This window comes from Rousettus aegyptiacus, unplaced genomic scaffold (assembly GCF_014176215.1).
Source record: "Rousettus aegyptiacus isolate mRouAeg1 unplaced genomic scaffold, mRouAeg1.p scaffold_m13_p_2, whole genome shotgun sequence".
In the NCBI taxonomy this organism is placed as follows: Eukaryota; Metazoa; Chordata; class Mammalia; order Chiroptera; family Pteropodidae; genus Rousettus; species Rousettus aegyptiacus.
The window spans coordinates 104042516-104063046 of record NW_023416295.1 but is presented as its reverse complement, the minus strand read 5'-3'; the positions used below and the strand labels follow the sequence as shown (position 1 = coordinate 104063046).

Genomic DNA, 20531 nt, shown 5'->3' with positions numbered 1-20531 from the left:
TATTATGCTGAAAATAAGGTTATGTAGCATGAAGGGTATTTATATCACAGATTAATAATAATAATCACTTGTCATGCATGGAAAATTATACTGTCACTCAAAATTTTAATGGCCATAGTTTATTTTATTAAACAGATTGCCCTCTACTGCACGTTTTGTCATTTTGTTATAAATAATATAACACTCTGAACTAGTTATTACAAAGAATCTGCATAGATCAAAATATGCTATAATTTGTGAGAAAATAGTCTTATGAAATTTTCTAGGAGTTGATCATATATGTAATATTCATCACTTGAGAAAGCCTTCAAAATCAACAGTAAGTAGATATCAAGTTACTTAATAAAATGATAACTTGATTCAAACAGCATGAAAAAATCATTTTTCTCATCACTTATTAACATTGAACTATGTGTTGGTTACATACTAGAGGGCATGGGTCATTAGCTGAACTTAGTCTCAGAAGTGTCAGCACAAAACTGAAGTTAGATGTAGCTGAATGTGATAACATGTTATCTATTCACAGTAACAAACATGTCCAAGAAACTGTACCCTTAAAGAAATATTTAACTGTCTCCAAAATATGCTTTATTTCAGAGAAAATATATGGGTACAAGCACAAATTTGGGGGTTGGTTTTCAATTGGAGTGTGAGTATCTCTGCCTTTACCAATAGTTCACAAACCAAAAGGAAAAACTGGATATTTCAATCATTTCTATTTTCTAATGTGATTTTCTTATTTTTTTCACCTAAAAGCTCAATTAATTTTCCAGTGGAACCTTAGAAAAGTTAAAGCCTAAATATTGCTACAGAGGTTCCTAATGTTACAAGGAATCTTTATAAGATTTCTTATTTTGCCAAAGGCTAAATGTTTTTATCACTAATTTACATCTTGTTTAAAAATGTAATAAATAAAAATTTCTTATACAAATATTTTTATTTTTTTATATAAATACTGGTATATTTATGTCATTGCTAAAGGTAGCATTTCCTAATTTTTATCTATGGGATGGGACATTTTGTGACTCATTGGGAAAATTTAGTGAAAGCAAAGAAATTTGCATTCTACAGTTTTATAACTCTACTTCATTTAAAATTAATGTAAATGAATCACAATACCTTTATTTATTATATTTATATCCCAGCTAGATTATGGTTCTGTTTATGCTATAGTTACAGAGAAATATATTTAATTAACTTAGTAAATAATGCTTTAAAATAAATTTTAGACTAGTTTTATGTCTACAGAAAAGTTGTAAAAATCCTTTTGGACTTTTGGCTAAGATAACATGCAGAAAAGTTGTAAAGATAGAACACATAAGGTCTGTATACCCACACTGCTTCTCCTATTAGTAACATCTTACATTAGTATGCTACATTTGTTACAATTAATGAACTGATATTTACACTGATTAACTAATTAACTATAATCCATACTATATTCAGGTTCCTTTAGTGTTTATCTAATGTTCTTTTCATGCTCAGATCCTGCACAAGATATCATATTTATTCATATGTCTTCTTAGGGTCCTTATTGTGAAAGTATTTCAGAATTTGTGTTAATAACTTTAACAATTTTGGGTACTCATTAGTAAAATGTTCTTGAATTGGAATTTATTTTTCAAAAAGCATAATTAAGTGGGGTTATAATTCGTGTTTTTTTCTTTTGTTTATTTTTGGAAGGGAGGGGGAAACACTACAGAGGTAAAGTACCATTTTCATATCTTCATATAAGGACATGTACTGTCAACAACACAATTTACCACTGTTTGTGTTCAGAGTTGACTAATGTAGTGTTTGCCAGGTTTCTCCATTGCAAAATTACTCTTTTTTCCCCCAATTTTCATATTATACCCTTCAGAATAAAGTCACTGTATGCATCCCACACTTGAGTGGGAGTTATGTTCCACCTTATTGAGGCCAGAGTAGCTACATAAATTATGTTTATCAGCGTCATAAAATATTGAAAAAGAATTTCCAGTCATTAAATACTCATTTTGACAACTAAAATGATTCCTCTAAGTTAATTTTAAAGAAAATAGTTTGTTAATAACTATACACATTCCCATGGTTGGCAATATTTTTTCTAGACACTGAAATCAAACTCCAAATTGACTACACCAGGTGTTACTGAACATGTGTGCATAAAAATTATTAGGTCTGCTGTGGTCTCATTAACATGATAGAGGTTTTTGGTGCATCGTACTTTGAGAAACAGCACATTAAAATATCCAAGTATGTTTTTATTGTCTTAGAGATATTTAATTCTAGTCTAATTTGCAAATTTATAAATTAAATATCTAATTCTCACAGGTAATATGGTACAGTATAAATTAAAATATAGGTTCCTTGACCCTTTAAGCAGTGATTTCTTTAGTCCGATATATCAACTATTTTTCTTGTCTCGTTTATTGCGAATGTTATCATCAAATATGGTATATTTACAGTATGTTAATCTTATACAAATTCCCACTTTTACCACTCTTCCCTCATCTCAAATAGATAATACCTCTTCAACATTTTACAGATAAAGTTGAAAAAATTATCTTTCTCTATTTCTTCCTTTTTTTCTCTCTCTGGCTTTTTACCTTAAAGCATCTCAAAGAATTGCCATAATTATGCATTTGTTTCATAAAATTTTCCTCTGTAAAAATTCTTTCTTCATCCCCATCTACCTTAGGAATACAAGTATTCTTTGTATTTTCAAAATAAACTTCATAATTACTTAATAAAATTTAACTTAAATATAAAATTATATAAAAATATTATGAATAAATATTGACTAAACCTTGGAGAAAATACAAATATGAAAAATATACAGTTCTTCATTTAAAAATGTAAAAAGCTTAGATCATCTCAGATTATTTATTAATATTTATTAGTGTGCCAACTCCCAGCTCCCTTTTACAGTGGTATCCTTTACTTCTTCAGTCTCAATTTTGGTATCAATCCCTCAACAGTGCTAACCCTGATATATTTTTACAACAAATGGCCAACAGATACATGAAAATGTGCTCAACATCACTAATCATTAGGGAAATGCTTATAAAAACCACAATGAGAATGGCTATTATCAAAAAATCAAGAGTTAAGTGGTACCAAGAATGTGGAGGGAAAAAAAAAATACTTGTGTACTGTTGGTAGGAATATAAATTGGCACAGCCACTATGGAAAACAATACTAAAGTTTTTCAAAAAATTAATAATAGAATATATGACCCATCAATCCCACTTTTGGGTATAGACCCAAAGGAAATGAAAATGAGATCTCAAAGAGATCTCTTCATTCTCATGTTCATTGATAATATTCATAAGCCAAGATACAGAAACATCTAGGTGTCTAAAAGATGAATTGTTGAATGGAAAGATGTGGTATATATATACAGTAAAATATTATTTGCTACAAGAAAAAAGGAAATCCTGCCATTTGCACTCCTTGGCTCTGCATGTCTCATAACTTGAAGATAGAATGTGTTGCAAGTGATTGTGGGTCAGTTTTGAGCCTGAACATCAAGAAAGCTTATAAGTGTCTACTTGGAACTCTGTGGCATCTATGAGAATAAGCCCAGGCTAGTCAGCTGGAGGATGTCATTCTCCATGTAGAGAGGCCCTAGTTATACCAATTGCAAAAAGTAACCCATCCAATCATTCATCAATCTCTTCCTTCAAGAAGAAAAAGAAGTTTCACTTAGGTGAAGTCCAAATTGTCCAATGGCAATTGGTGATTCATTAAATTTTAGAGCAGTTCATTATATAGCTAACATTAAAAATACACCATTCTCAAAGAAGTTTAGAAATTTGCCAAGATGAATTTTGACTGGAAAGTTTACTATAGTTGAACAGGTCATATCACATTGAGCTCTACTACATTTGGGTAATTATGACACTTGAGCCATCGCTAGTTTAACACAGAGCAAAAAGACTGTAAAAGAAAAAAAGTCAGTAATATTTAGTTGGTCTCTGATGCTGAGAGAAAAGTAAAGAAAAAACTGATGTTTTTAAGCTTGAGATGGGAAAGGCTGGTATATTATGGATGCATCTGATAGAAGTTCTAAGAGCTAAACTGAGTGTAGGTGGGTTAAGTTAATTTTGTTTCTGAACCTACAAATATTTTCTCTGAATTGTCAAATTCAGAATACTGAATTTGTAATCAAACTTTTACATAAGATTTGGGGAATTTAATCTAAGTTACTTTAAGAAAAAATACACACATGAATGCATATATGTGAGAATGTATACATATATATTATCTATAAATTAGTCCATACAAAAATAATTTCTTAAATATTATAACAAAATTTCACAAAATGTTTTTCAAGGCCAATTATATGTTCTAATATTTATATTTATAAATAATTTTTTATTGATAGAACACAATTAATTCTATGTACTCTGCATTCACATGTGGATAAGAATAGCTGTTATCTAAGAGATAGCAGCTACATGTTAATACAATAACTACTAAAAGATCATCTTGTTTTCATATGCAGTCTTTAAGTATTTGCTAATGTACCTCAATATTTTCACTATCCATATTTTAGGCATTCACTTTTCTGGTAGGCATTATCCCCTATATATTTCAAATGCTGGACTGATCACATTGGCAAAGGTGTCCACCAAGATGTTTTTCACAAGTCATCAAATGGTGAAAGTTTTAGCCATTTGGGCCACCACCTTGGGCAGAGATTACCTGTGTTTAGCATATACTTGCTATGTGGCCAACTGGATCATAAATCAGGGATTCTTAAAATCTCTTTCTCTAAACATTCTCAGAACCGGCTGTGTCATTTTGGGTTATCTGCAAGCTGACACCAAGACAAGAATAAAAATACTAAACATTTTTGGTGAAAATGCCTATAAAGAAGAAACTAGGAGGAAATGAGTAGAATGGAGAGCCTTCAGACAATACATAAATATGATACTTATGAAAGGAAAGTGGTTAAGGAAAGCTTGTGTAAGAAGTAATTCAGCCTACAGCTTTTATAAAGTTTTATAAAAGTTCTAAGAATTTCTCAGCCAGACTAATGTAGAGTTCTTATGCAAATCTTTCTCCTTTCAGGAATTCCAACCTGGTAGTAGGGACCAGTACTACAGAGTCTACTGGGCTCCATCATTGGCTGGAAGGAGCACAAAGGGAAATGTAACTATGGTAGGAACTTGACAGTAATCCACGGGGACCTGTAATTGTCACCTAGATCTACCATGATATTTCATACTACAGTTTTTTCTTGAAGTAGTGCACCGAGCAGTGAACTTACCACAACCCTCCCTATACACTTGGTATAGTCCATTTTTGTTTTAAGAATAGCTCCTGTAACTTCTTGAAAGTTCATCTCTAACATCTTTCACAAACTATATCATCTAGAATAGGAATTTCTCTCCTTGATTCATTCTACATATGATCTTTTCCTAATATTTTATTTTGTTTTAAAATAATCTCTTTACTTATTTGTTTCATACAAATGAACATTTTGAAGTCAGAAGTTATTTCCTCTTTCTCTTACATTCCACAGAATCAGGCAAACTGGCACAAAACATATTACTGAGGGAAGAATTTTGGATTATAAAACCATGGTGCATTTTACTTCCAGTATATAATCACTTTGAATATACTTAAATCTGGAGATAGGTGATAATCCTATTGTCATTATTATGGTTGCTTATGTTTGAAAGGAGCCCTGGTCTTGGAGCCAGATGATGAATCTAGATTAGACATTTACTGATAAGATGTAAAGTGGGACTCTAGGCATAAAAATTTCCTCAAATAGAGATTTTAATATGCATTTTAATTCACTGCTGAAAATAAATGAGATATTTTTTGTTGTAGATTCTAGACCAAAGTAATACAGAAAACCTATAGCTGTGACTACTTAGAAATGCTTGAATATATGGTGATAGTGTTAAAAAGAAGACAACAGGCTCAAAATGGAGATGTTTAGGCTAAGACCGATGTCACCAAAACAAGACTTAAATTTTGGTTCTCTCAGAAATGGAACCTTAAACCAGTCAATCAGGAATCAGCAGAATCAGCACTAGTTAGGTAATCTGTGTGATAGACCCTGCCATTCTCTTAAGTAAAGTGATTTTGCTATAACCAACCCACTCTTTTGCCTGGTTTAACTTCCTTTTTCTCATTACCTTCTTCCTATGAAAGTCTTTCATTTTATACAGCTCCTCGGAGCACCCTTCTATCTATTTGACTGCATGCTGCCTGATTCAAATTGATTTTTTATCAACACAAGTCTTAAAATATTTAATATGTCTCAGTTTATCTTTAACCAATGAGAGAACCTAAGAAGACCTCAACTGCCCCCAGGAGCAACAAGCAACCAGATGTAGGTACCTGTTGAGCCTCTGGAGCTGTTTCCTTGCTGCCTCAGAAATTTACCACCTTCTGACCTTAGCTCCGCAGCACTTGCATTATGGGCTTCTAGACTTTATTCAAGCTTTTCTTTTTCTGGACTGAGTCTGCAAACCAGCTAGAGTCACAATAAGTTCAGATTTCATCCAGGATCAGACTAAGTCTGATTTCAAAAGCATACTGCTTCTGGGGTCAGACTGGGTTCGACCTTAGCAGCACTGGGTCCAGTGTGAGGCATCAGATGAATAAAATGTTGTTTTAAGATTGAACTAGTAGGTTCATTTTACCAAAGATAATCTTCAGCTACAATGTCCACAGTAGAAAACTTTTAACCTGGATAAGCTTATCCATTTATGAGGTGCCCTAAAGAAAAAGAAAAAAGGACTGTCAAGCATTTACAATAAAGTACAGGGAAAATTATTTTCCTCTTCTAAAATTTCTGTGACTAGGTGGAGACCCACTGGACCTACTCCGGAGCCTGCAGACTGGATCCTGGGAAAACTGGCAGAGGTTGACAAAGTGTGAGAATTGTCAAAGTCAGTTGTCTCAGGCTTCTCTCAGTTGTGCCTTGTCTAGACAGGAATGTAAACTTTTACACTGTCCCTTTGTTTCAGATCGGGAGACAAAAAACATTTGTAAGAATTAAATCTTTAAACTGTGCCCTGTGAATTTGTTTTTGGGTATCCATTGGTCATTTATCCTTTCTCTCCTGGGGCAGCTATTACCTTCTTGTTTGTCTCATTTTGTGTCCTGAGAACTTTACTTGGCCTTCTGCCTGGCTGGGGCATGCAAATTCTTGTATGTGAAGTCAGCTCAAAAGTCAGTTTGAGGCCCCAAAAGTATGGCCAAAGAGAAATGTGGGTTGTACTCCATTTGCAGCTAGGGTTCTACAGACTATCGCTAGCTCTCAGAGGAATTCTCTTAGGGTTTCTTTCTTTTTTTCTTTTTTCAATTATATTTGGGAGAGGCTGTGGATTTGGGGAGCGTAGTGTCTTTTGCACCCTCTTTTGGGATGCTTTCTGTTTCTCTGAGGTTATTCAATACTACCAGTAATATTTACAGTTTGTCCCAATTGAAACGCGACAAGTTATTCAACAGATATTCTTAAAATTTTTAATATGTCTCAAATTATCTTTTAACATCAGATAGATGATAGAGAAATAGGGAAAGAGAGGTGCAGAGGGAGAAAGAACAAGAGAGAAAGGGAAAGGGAGAGGAAGAAAGGGGAAGGGGGAGAAAGTCGGGAATGAGAGGGGGCAAGAGAGAGACAGAAACAAGGAAAGAGATTATATGTGTACATATATATATATATACACTTCGTGAAGAAATATAAATCTGAAATTGATTAATAGAATTAAAGTAGAAGGCATAATAAATATATTGCCATTAGACAATGGGATAGTGGCAGTTCATGGCATGTAGCTTTAGTTATAAAACAAATTATCTTATCACCTTTAATTCAGCACTTTAGGAGACAAACTGGCTTTTGCTTTGGAATGTTATGAGGCGATAATGAATACAAGAACAATTTTGATGGCCCAGTCTTATTGTACCAGAGAATGTATAGAAAGAAAATGACAGACTCAAGATTTGAAATACACAATCAAAGACGAGAGAATTTCTTTGCTAACCAAGTAAGACATCTTATCTATTGTAACCCCAGGACCAATAATCTGAAAACCAGAAAAGTTTGATTTTGTGGTTTGCAAAATTACAATATACGTTTAATTCAAAAATCCCGAATCTCTTATTTAAAAATCAGAACCTTTTCTAGAGAAAGTAGGAGACTGAGAATTAGAATGAGAGGATTTGAGAAGATTATAATGATTTGAAATATCTTGAACTTTCAAAGAACACTGATTTTCCTTGTTAACAAAAGCAAGCTTTCCTTCTCTATTTGAAGAAGTTAGCTTCTCCGTACTTGAATAATCAACAAAGACTTAACTTGTAACGATTAGTTACCTTAGAGAAGGATAGAAAAACCTGGAGATTACATATGAGAATGTATTCGAAGAGTATTACAGCAAGAAAAAAAAAATCACAACTTTGGATGAAGATGAATTTATGATAGTGGTTTAGATTAAATGAAGATATAAGGCAATAATATAAAATAATTTGTTCAAACTCTTAGAAAGCTAGAAATTTGAGTGTTTGTCATGTGTGACAGGTTTAGCTACACTCTAATAATATAAATTTGGGTACTCATAAAACATGTCCTTTATCACTGATGTGTTAAACAATATGTCAGTGAGAAGAGCTCCAGCATGTATAGAAAATTCCATAGTGGCTATATTATGAAAGCTAAGGATGATAGTGATAAATGCCAGCATTTGAGTTTTCTGAAATTTTGGGGAAGATGATGAGACCCTTGAGTCACAAATTTCAAATACAACACTTATAAGCCAGAGACAAAGTAGATAAATCACAATAATAGACAGCAGAGCAAACAGTAGTATTCAATGATATATATTGACACTATTGGCAATGAGCTGTCTAGAAAAATACTGTTTAATCTGTATACTAAAAATTGTCTGGTGAAAGATCTAACATAAATTACCATATTGGAAAATCAATGTCCCACACCTAATTTCCAGACTTGAACCAGTTCATACATGCAGACTCCTTCGAATCATAATAAAAACTGCATTCCATTTAGGAAGGGAACTTCAGCACTGCAACAAAATGTGCTTTAACTATTCCTCCTCAACTTTCTTAAATGAATCTGTAGCATTTAACATGACAACTGTGCTGTGGGAGCATCCAAGACAAAGCAGGAATGTCTGGTCATGGTGATCTACTATTGAAAAGGAAAATTAAGAAGGTCACATGATTCATAGAATTGAGAGCTGAATCCATTTTACAACAGGTCTGGATAGCCTACAAACATACCCTTTGCTTTCCTACAGTTTCTCAATACACAGTTGAAAACATTCTTACTCAGCATCTGGCTGAATGGGCAGCTGGTTCTCAGACATATAGAATAAGGACAACATTGTTAAAAAGAAACAAGTGGAAACCATTGGATCTACTGCTGCATAGCAAAATAGCAAACTGAAGCAAATATTGCATTTCTGGGTATTGAGAATAATACCACCATGGCGTAATTAAAAAATGTTAATCATAAAAATAGATTTAAAACAGTGAGAGAACAAGGGCAGATTACATGCAAAGCAAGGACAATTAGATCTCCATGGATTTCCCACTCGCCACAAGCCAAAAAATAATGTAATAATACTTAAAAAGTGCTAAATGAAAATAAATGTCTCTCTAGAATTAGATATGTAGCAAAACATTAAAAAAATAAAAGTAAAATATGTGTTTTAAGGTAAGAAAAAAAAGTGAATGTGTTCATTACCAAAATGCCTTAACAATACATACTTATAAAAAATGGCATTCAGGCAGGAAAAAAACACAGATCAGAAAAAAAAAGAGAGAAAATGGATGCAGAAGGGAATGGTAAGCAAATCACTTGATGGAGGGCAACTTTACATTTTCTTAAGACTGGAAACTGGGACTATTTCTCTTAGAATGCTAAAAGCTGTTATAATGTGAACAATTGATGTGGCATGAGTATATAAATATAAATAAGAGCCATTCCCTCTTATCCAATATGATATGCACCATTAAGGAATCTGTTCTAGTTTCATTCCCCACAGTTTCTTCCTCTATACATTTCTCTAGTTACCACTGAATCTTGCAGTTTTCACACCTACCTGCTGCCAGGACGATTCAGGTTTCATGTAACTTTCTTTCCTCAAATGACTACAAAAACACCCTTCTGATTATTACGGGTATAAGTAGCACTTGAAAATTTTACTTTTACTAGTTACTTGTTATGTAACTTTCACCTAACTGATTAAAAAAAAAGGTATAGTAATGAAATATAAGGAAAGTACTCAAGTACAACATATTGCATTAAAAGCTAACAAGTTTTTTAAATATTGCAAACAAAAGATAACATAATTCTGTAAGATGCTTTACACATTAAGCAACTTTATTTACATGTATTTTTTCAAAATTAACATTTTATTAAATCAAGTTAAAAAAATGTTTACTGTATAGAAGTAAACAAGGGTTTTAACAAAACCAAAATATACCTTTTTTATACAATATATGTATTTATTAGCAACGAACTACTTCTAAGATTTTTAAAAATATTTTTATTTATTTTAAAGAAAGCATAAACAATGTATATTAGTATAGAATGACAACTAGCCCACTTTTTATTCTGTGATTTGGGCTTTCTAGTACAAGTTATTTTATGATTCTCATTAATGAATGCTAAGAACAAACCCAGTTTGACTAAACGGTAGTGAAACAGAGTTCCTGGTAGAATATGTCTCATACTTCATAGTCATACGTTAACTTTGAGAACAGATGAGCATCATACAAACAGTAACTGAGTGTGTATAAACTCAATTTTTAAGGGGTAATAGCAGCTAACTTAATATTTGACTATAACTTAAAAATTTTGGTGATATATGAAATTTTAATCAAATCAGAAAAACACTTTAATACCATATGGCTTATCAATTTTTAAAATCTTAATAGAAATTCTGTATATAACCTGACAAACTGCATGCATGTGTACATACATATATAAAAATGTGTGTTTATGAACATACACCTTTAGCTTTGATTGGATTTCTCAATTGAGATGAAGCCAAACTTCTTATTTAAATGTATATGTAGTATAACCCATTGAATAATTTTCTAATAAAAGTTTCTAATAAAAGTTTCATCTTAGCTATTAGAAATACTGGGTGTTGAAACTTTTGAGGTCAACAAGCTATAATTCAGCTTAATATAATTTAGGCCTACAAATTAGTCAGCCAAACAAACAAGATTTAAAATTACCAACTGCCCACAAAGGAAATACATTTTTTCTCTTGATATTTCTTTCTAATAGTAAAAATTAAGTAAATAAATAAAATATCTTTACATTTAGCTTTTACTTTTTAAACAGTTAAAAAAATTATTAAAGAAATCTCACTGGTCTTCAAAAATACTAAATGTTATATAACTACTATGTTCTTATAGTTAAATTTTTCAGCTAGAATCCATTTTTAAAAATTTCCTTTGAATTGCTTCATTTAGCACTTCAAGTCTCCATTCTGAAACTCTGCTAACTGGCTCAGACTTGTCAAGTTTATATCAATCACATCTTTCAGAATTTGCTACCGTGTATTACTGTGTGCAGTATCATCAGTGGGAGAAAGTACATTGAATTTCAAAAGCAACATAAAGATAAAATTTAAGAATATGTAATATAAAAATGATAAAGTACAACAGGGATTCTCTTTCATCATTACATTAATAAAATATAATCCTTTTACTGCTTTTAAAGATATTGTCCTAACTTTGATTTTTTTAACTTATCAAGAGGATGAAATTTTTACATGGCCCACTTTTATTTTTCATCTAAAAACTAAAACAATAGACTGAACTACTTTTATTTCTACACACATCATTATCAAAACAGTGACTTTATGTAGTTTTCTCCTTAAAGACGACATTTGCAGGTGCAAGCACGCAGAGAGGGCTACAGCCTACGGATGTTTACTTGAAAAGATTCTTCAATAGCAGTTTGTTTGATACTGTGTTTTCTCATCTAGCTGAAGGTTCACAATTCTCGATAGCGAAACTGATATCTTTGATTTAGATTACTAATAAATTTCTAATAATCTAGCTACGTTCTCCCCAAGGAAGAGACACATAAATAGGACAGGTCACAGGAACTATTGGAAATACGTAATTACTGTTACAGTGATCCAGTAAATGCTGTCTGGTTAAATTTGATTCTTGACACAAAGGACACTTGAAGGTAGAATGCATTCTATGCAAGAAGAACTTGCATTCTCCTGATAATTTTCTGTTATCGGATGTGGATAGTCTATCCTGTTATGGTTTCCTACTGAATCTTGAAAGATCTGAAAGTTCAGAATGATAGTGGAAACACCATATTCATTTTGGCCTTTCTTACAAGATTAGTAATGGTGTCACAAGCCATAGAATTTAATCCGTCTTGCACAGCATCTGCATCTCCCAGAAAACTTCCTAATGATGTTTTTAAGGTCTAAGGCCCATGCAGGACATGCTCTCTCTCTCTTCTAGTCACATTTCCACAACAGAGAGGACAATGTATTATGCTTTCTCTCATTGCAGTAAGGAAGTATTTCCCACAGAAAACGTGCTAACACTCCAGGGTCTGCAGAGGCATTTTGATCACCTCCTGAAAGGGCAGTAAAAATCATCTGTGTAGGAGGTGGTCATGGGAGAGGCCGTGGTGGGGTGGGGAATCAAGGCAGGAGGCATCCACAGCATGTATTTTAAATTAACCTTACTTATTTATGTTCTCCTATGTCTTATTCTCTTTGTAGGCTATTCATTTATCATCACCCTTTTTAATTTTATTTGCCGAAATTTTTAATTTAAAAAAGTCACTACTCAGTATTATTTAGGCTAGAATTGGTATTCAGAAGAGGGAAAATATGCACCTAAATCCTAGAGCAGGATGGAGTATAGCAACATCGGATGAAATACCATCTGATTGGCCACATACTTAGGGTTAAGAAAAATGACAAAAGAGAGATAACAAAAGGAGATCTGACTTGAGACTTATATCTGAGAGCATGTCCAGTCTGTTATTACAAAGATTACAAATAAGCAGTAAAAATTGGTCATGATCCAAGAAAAATTTAAAAAGAAGAAACTGTAAACTTAACTATTGGAAGGTCAATGTTATTGTCCTTTTAGCAAGAAATAGTGACTTTATAAACTGAAGGAGACCTTATTAGATGAAGTTTCGGTTGGATACACAAACTATGAGTTTTCAGTAATTCGATATTGTAGTTGTATAATTATAGTAACATCTTGAGTCAGTTGCTTTGGAAGATGGATTATTATGTATCTAATTGAGTTGAATACTTTGGAAAAATGCCACTAATTTGATTTCTGAACAGTAAAAGTTGTGTAACTTGAGATTAAAAAGACATTATTATTACAGTTATTATAGTTTGTTACAAGATATATACCATTTCATTTACTGGACAGTCAAATGCTAACCAGTAAAATACTAAAAGGTCAAAGAGACAATCGGAGTAATTACTTTCACTTGCATAAGTGCTATTGAGAGTCTGAAAGTAACTACCATACCATAGTTGTAAAACAGAAATGAAGCATTGCCAGATATTTTACACAGTAAGGTCTTATACTACCTGATAAGTTATTAAGGAAACCTCATAAACTTCTAACATGAAAGATATATTGAGCAGTCCATCTTTCATACAGAGTATGTGAGACTGAAATATCAGCACTCATCCTGATCCCTGATCTCTGGACAGGTTATTAATTATATTATACAGATATTTTCTCCACATGCTCCACAGTGCCAGTCTTTAAATAGCATATGAAATTATATAAATTTTTTAAAAATTATACCCTAGAAAAGGCAGCTCTTTCTCTAATGCAAATTTCATAGACAAAAACAGATTTAATCTTCAAAGTTTTAATCAAATCTGTGGAATGTCTTTAAACGGCCTTCTTTACCTGTCAAATTCTAGTCTCTCGTTATTATTCTTGGAGAGTAAGTCACTTAATTCTTGTGATTCTTGTCTCTTTTCAAACTTCAAAAGAAAATGAAAGCCTTTTTATATCATTTGATGAATATACAATGTAGTCTAGATTAACTAATAAATATTAATGCCATTAAAAAAACAAACAGAGCAACAGGAGTAAAACATTCATTTAGACTGTGCCCTATTTAAAGTGATTTTTAATATGTGTGTTTTAATATATTGCAAAAAACCATTCACCTGTGAAATGTATTAAGTTATTTTCATATGAAATCATAGGCATTTTTTCAAATGCTCTGACATATTCTGTAAGGACTTGGCTTCCCTAACTATAGTATGAGCTATAGTATTAGCATAGTTTATCCAAGTTTACATTCCAAATGTGTGAAACTCTGAATATTATGAATTCCAATATTCTCTATGGTCAGTGAGGAATATTAATAAAAAACATAAGATCAGTGAAACTAATATATCATCACCTTTTGGCAGTTTTATCCACATTACTACATTACTTCCAATATTACATAATAAGATCCAATTTGTTCTTTCAGTCAAGACAAACACTATGCGGTTTTTTCAAGCTAGATATGTTTCATTTCAGGCACCTTGTTTTTCTTAGATAGATAAATCCATTCATTCATACAAACAATATTTACTTTATAGGCAATGAACAAAATAGATGCTGTTCCTTATGGTGCTTATATTTGGATGAAAATGAGAAACGATAAAAAATAAACAAGTTACATAATAATTACATATCATGAGAGAGTCTTTGGAAAAAAAAATAAGGTAAGTGGATAGAGAAATTCAAGTGTGCAATAGGTATTTTGTCAGGCAAGGAAGGTATCTCTGTTAATATCTGAGCAGAAAATTTAAAAAAGAAATGAGTGGATCACACACATTAGACTATTGCCAGCAGAGGAAGTAAAAGAAATTCCTGCAAGATGGAAAAAATACTTAGAATGATCAAAGAAGAGCAAGCCAGTATGGCAAGAAAGTAAATGAAAGAAGAGAAGAAAATTAGATACAGGAATAAAAAAGAGACAGAGTTTTTATGATGTTATAGTCCATGGCAACTTGAATGTTATTCTAAATAAGATAAGGAACAACTGGAAGTTTCTGAACAACAAAAAAAGTCATTATTTGCCATAGTTTAATGCATATTTGGTGCCCAAGGTGGAGATGAACATCAAGTAAAGAAACCAAAATAAAAATTAGAAGATCTCTGGTATAACCTAAACAAAAAAAAAAAAAAAAAAAAAAAAAATCTGGTAGTTTAGGACTTAGAAGTAGTGCTATAAATAATGGGGAAAATGAATTATGAATATATTTATTACAAAATAATCATGGGGATGAAAATATAGCATAGTAAATATACTATGCTATATACAAGTATACTGTAATAATGATGTATGGTATCAGGTGGGTACTAGATGTTTCAAGGTTATTTCTTCATAAGTTGTATAAATGTCTAGTCACTGTTTTGTATAATTGAAACTAATATAATTTTGTATGTCAAGTGTAATTTAAAATTAAATTATTAAAAAATATATATTTAGGGTCTTCTGATACTCTATTTTGGGGTCTAGTTCTATATAAATGGATATTTTCAAATAAGATAGAATATTTAAGTTTATATACATGTGTTCTTACCAAAAAATCTTGTAGAATATAAGAATTGGTGTTTATTAATATTAGCCTGAAAGCATTCTCTTAAAGTATTATTTGATCCTGCCTTGTACCAAGTAGTGGGTGACAGTATTTATAGCCTAAGTAATTATTCATCTTATGTGGCCCATTCTAGGGGTAATGAGGCATAGTTATTGTCTATGGCCTTAGTGTACAAAGCTTCCTATATAACTTTACACTTCATCAAAAATATGTGAAAGTTAAATCCAGCCCCTCTTCTGCAAAAACAATCCATCAGTTGCCTTTGCTTAGAAGCAGCTTTCATAATTTCTCTCACTAATTTTTACAAAATTGAGAATACTCTGTGAATGCTGATTTTCACTGTAAATTGTGGGACTTTATCCAAAATTATTTAGGCAGAGGGCCCAAGATCTAATCCCTATGCTGGAGGTAGACTCTAAAAAGAGCAAAGAGACAGTTCTAAACTTGTTTTAAGTAGATATTATATATTCTTGACCTTCATGCTTATAGATTAATAGCAGAGCAATTTTAATTTTTTGTTCCTTGACCCTTATTAATATGCTTTTGAAATAATTCAGAAAACCTTCTTTGATAAGGAACTTTGGAAGCTATGCTGCAGCTGTCAGATGACCAATTGCATGGAAAATTGAAATAGATGGGGAAAGGTTTCCACTGGATGATTTTGCACCAGAGTGTGGTAATCACCTTGGCCATGTTTGGCTAATGCCCTTCTTTTCTCCATTACCTTCCATCAACTTCTACCATGCTTCACTTCCTTTCCAGGACTCAGGGTGGCTCTAATTCTTCCCTATACCAATATCATTTGGTACCAGCCCATTTCACACCATTCCAACACTTGTTCTCATTGGTACATGCTATCTTTTCAAGTATCTTATATTGTAAGTGAGCTATACCACTATTTCATTTCCTCATTCACATATTTAAAGCCTCCTTGAAATTCATATTTAAGAAAATAGTGTATTAAAAGAAAATATCTTAAAATGAATTGAAAATTTAAAATGCTTGTTAAAATTACAGACCAAATCGAATGTATAAATCAAAGAAAAAATTTCACTGTTTCTACTTAAACTTAACACTTCAAAATATGATTATAGTAGAGAGTTGATGGCAGCTTACTGATCATTTAAACCCGAGTTCCGACTACTCACTTTATCTCTATAGTCAAAAAGAGATCTGGTAGGGTATTTTAATCATTGGCCTAAATCTTGCAATAAAAAATACCTTCTATAGCTAAAAGAGAGGTTGGACAATTGTGTTAAATTTATGTTACTGACCAATAAATCTCATTTACTACATTGAATAATTAGTCAAACATCTGATGATTACCTAAATGTGTCAGAGATATATGTTTGGTTTGAGAATACAAAAATGAACAAAACATAATCCTTATCCCTTTAAATCTTACAATCTATAGTTGGATTAAATTATATTAGAAATATACCACATCTGCATTTACTTGTATTATCTGATTGTTAAATGTAATACTTTCTTGTTTCATTCATTAGATTATAAACTTCAAAAGTAGTTCTTTTAAATTATGTGAATGTGATTATTACCAGTATACTTCCACCTTTTCCACCTGTCAGAATAACATATAAGGGCAGAGAGTCTGCAGAAGACTTAATTGGAAAACATAGTGCCAATGAAAATAGTAGGAGTAGGTAATATGATTTTCTATATTCTCCAGAAATTAAAATATATTTCCTCAATTTTACCTAGCTTAGGCTTTTTTTCATGGATCAATAATTTCTCAGTACCTCATGAAAGGACTCTGTTCTCTACTTCAGCCTCCTCATAGCCATAGTCTGCCAATATTTCTGATGGTTCAGGATCCCAGTGGCAGACATTGCCATAACAAACTAAACCCAGAGTTAGCAGACAGAAGGAAATAATAAAATATAGAGCAGAAATAAGTTAAATACAGACTAGAAAGATAATAGAATAAAATTAATAAAACTAAAAGGTTTTTTTTGTTTTGTTTTTTAATGCCTACAGCGCCTGGTCTTCCTAGGTGGTCTCCCATCCAAGAACTAATCAGGCTCGACCCTGCTTAACTTTCAAGATCAGACAAGATTGGGTACATTCAGGGTGGCATGGCCGTAGACAAGAGTTGTTTTTTGAAAATGTCTACAAAACTGACAAACTTTTAGCTAGGCTACCCAAGAAATAGAAGAGGATTCAAATAAACAAAGTTACAAATGAAAGGGGAGATGTTAAAATTGACAACAGAGAAAAGCAAAGGATTATGAGAGGCTGCTATGAACAATTATGTGACAACAAATTGGAAAACCCAACCCAGAAGAAATATATAAATACTTATACACATACAACCTAACAAGACTGAATCACAGAGTTAACACTTCTCAAACTTTTCCAAAACCTGAAATGAATGGCGTACTCCCAAACTATTTTTATGAGGCCAGCATCAACCTGATACCAAAGCCGGATAATGACATTACAAGAAAACTGCAAGCTACTCTCCCTGATGAATATAGATGCAAAAATCTTCAACAAATTAGCAAACCAAATTCAATAGTACATTAAAAGGAATATACATCATGATTAAGTGTGATGCAAGGATGTTTTAATATATGCAAATTTATAAACAATACAGCACATTAACAGAATAAAGGATAAAAATTATGTGATACTCTCCATAGATACAGAAAAAGTATTCAACAAAAGAATACCAGACACTAACAAAGTTTCGTGTGTGTGCATGCATGTGTTTGTAGGGGGGAAGGGGTGCTTACACAGATCAGGCTGGTTTACTCCCTAATGTAGATCTTGAGTTATTTTCACAGAAACAGCACTACACATATATATGTCCTTCAACAAGGAAGATCTGGTCCCTGAAACAAATATGGACAAATATATAATTGACCAATCAAACTCTACCAGATTGAAATGTCTTTGTACTTTCTTTTACCTCTCATATCCCTTACCCTACATGGCTAATTTTCAAAATTGTACAATAAAAACTTATGAATATGTATAACCTCCTTTTTCCTTCATCTTTTAAAATGTGTCTCAGACCTTGAGGAGACTAATTTGAGCCTTGTCTCTGCTCTCGTTTGACTGCATTATAAATAAAATAATTTTCTCTGAAAAAGATAGGTGACTTGAAATTTGTCCCCAAATTAACAACCTTTCATGATAAAAGCTCTCAAAAAATTGAGTATAGAAGGGAAACACTTCAACATTTGACAAGTCCACAGCTATCATACTCAATACAACTGATTAATATATATTGTCTTTATAACTTGAAACTTTCCTAAATTTATTTCTTAGTTCTAACTTTTTATTTTTATTTTTTAAAATTTTTAGGGTCTTTTATATATTACATCATGCTGTTTACAAATAGAGACAGTTTTACTTTTTTTCAATTATGATGCCTTTTTCTTTTCTTTTGACTAATTTCTTTGGCTAGGACTTCCAGTATTATTTTAAATAGAAATGTTGAGAATGTGCACTGTTATTTGTTCTTGATTTTAGAAGAAAAGCTTTCAGTTTTCACTGCTGAGTTTATTGCTAGTTAAAATGCAAAATGGGACAGCCACTTTGGGAGACAGTTTGGCAGTTTATTACCAAGCTAAACATGGTCTTATGACACAACCAGAAATAACACTCCTAATTATTTACATAACTGATTTGAAACTTATGTTGACACAAAAAGCTACATGCAAATGTTCATCTAAGTTTTATTTGTGATTGCCAAAAACTGGAAGCAATCAAAATGTCAGTCAATAGGAAAATGGATAAACAAACTGCGCTACATATATATAATGGGCTATTATTGAGGGATAAAAGATGAGTTATCAAAACACAAAAAAAGTATGGAAGGGTCTTCACTGCATATTATTAAGCAAAAGAAGCAAAACTATATGATTCCAACTTAAATATTACACTCTGAAAAAAAGTAAAACTATATAGTTGATGAAGAGGTCAGTGGTTGCCAGGGGTTTGGTGTAAGAAATGAAGGTAGGAAAAAGTAGAGTTCATGGGAATTTTGTGGATAATGAAACTACTCTGTATGATACTATAACAATAGTTATCAGACCATATGCTCTTCTCTCTATCCAAAGAACTTTAAGACATAAAGAGTAAACCTTAATGTATGTGAATTTTTAACAATAATTTTGGGAGTCAGAAATTCCACGATGAAATGCAGAATATAATAAATCAATCTAACTGTATTATAAATGTGTGAAACAACTTCACTGAAGTGCTTAGGGGACATATTTCCTGCTCTAGGTGCCTAGAAGTGAGTACAATCTGTAATGTTAAATAAAGGCAAAAACAAAATGCAAGACAACAAAATACCACTATCAACAACACAAAAACTATACATAATTACTGTAGTTGATAAAATTGTTTCTCATGTTGTATGGGGTTATAAACCATGGGAAACGATTCTAATGCTGGTATACATCATATTACAATTAAGTAAATATGTGGTGGATGGTGGAAGTAAGGTGAATCACAGAGTGGGAATTTTCAGATAAGCAAGGGAAAGAGGCTAAAATGATTTATGTGGTAATAAAGTTGAAGACCTCAGTACTAAATTATATTTAGCTTAATATAGATAAAGATGATTACATGTAGAAATCTTTATAGATATGCATATATACCGTAGTTGGTATATACACATATATCTCCTTTCCCTGACAGCTGAGAGGGCCTCAAAATAAAGAAGCCTCGCTGGCAACAAGTGTACCTGTTGCCCTGATCTTGCTTTCCATTTCTATTCTTAAATAAAAGGAACAAGGCTCTGAAGAGAAATGGCTGATTCTATGCTTGACCTAGGATATATAGATGATGAGTTTAGAGCATCTTGTAGTGACAAAATTTAAGAAATTAAAAAAAAAAAGAGAAAGAAAAAAGAAAAGAAACATGACGAGAACATGTCAGAGATGCAGGAAATCA

The 20531-nt window shown here is 32.1% G+C and overlaps 2 pseudogenes; both read right to left on the bottom strand.

Annotated features, from left to right (window-relative positions):
• Positions 1–11902: 11902 nt before the first annotated feature.
• On the bottom strand, positions 11903–12675 carry LOC107508689 (annotated as a pseudogene).
• Positions 12676–17591: 4916 nt separating this feature from the next.
• On the bottom strand, positions 17592–17710 carry LOC118614421 (annotated as a pseudogene).
• Positions 17711–20531: the final 2821 nt, after the last annotated feature.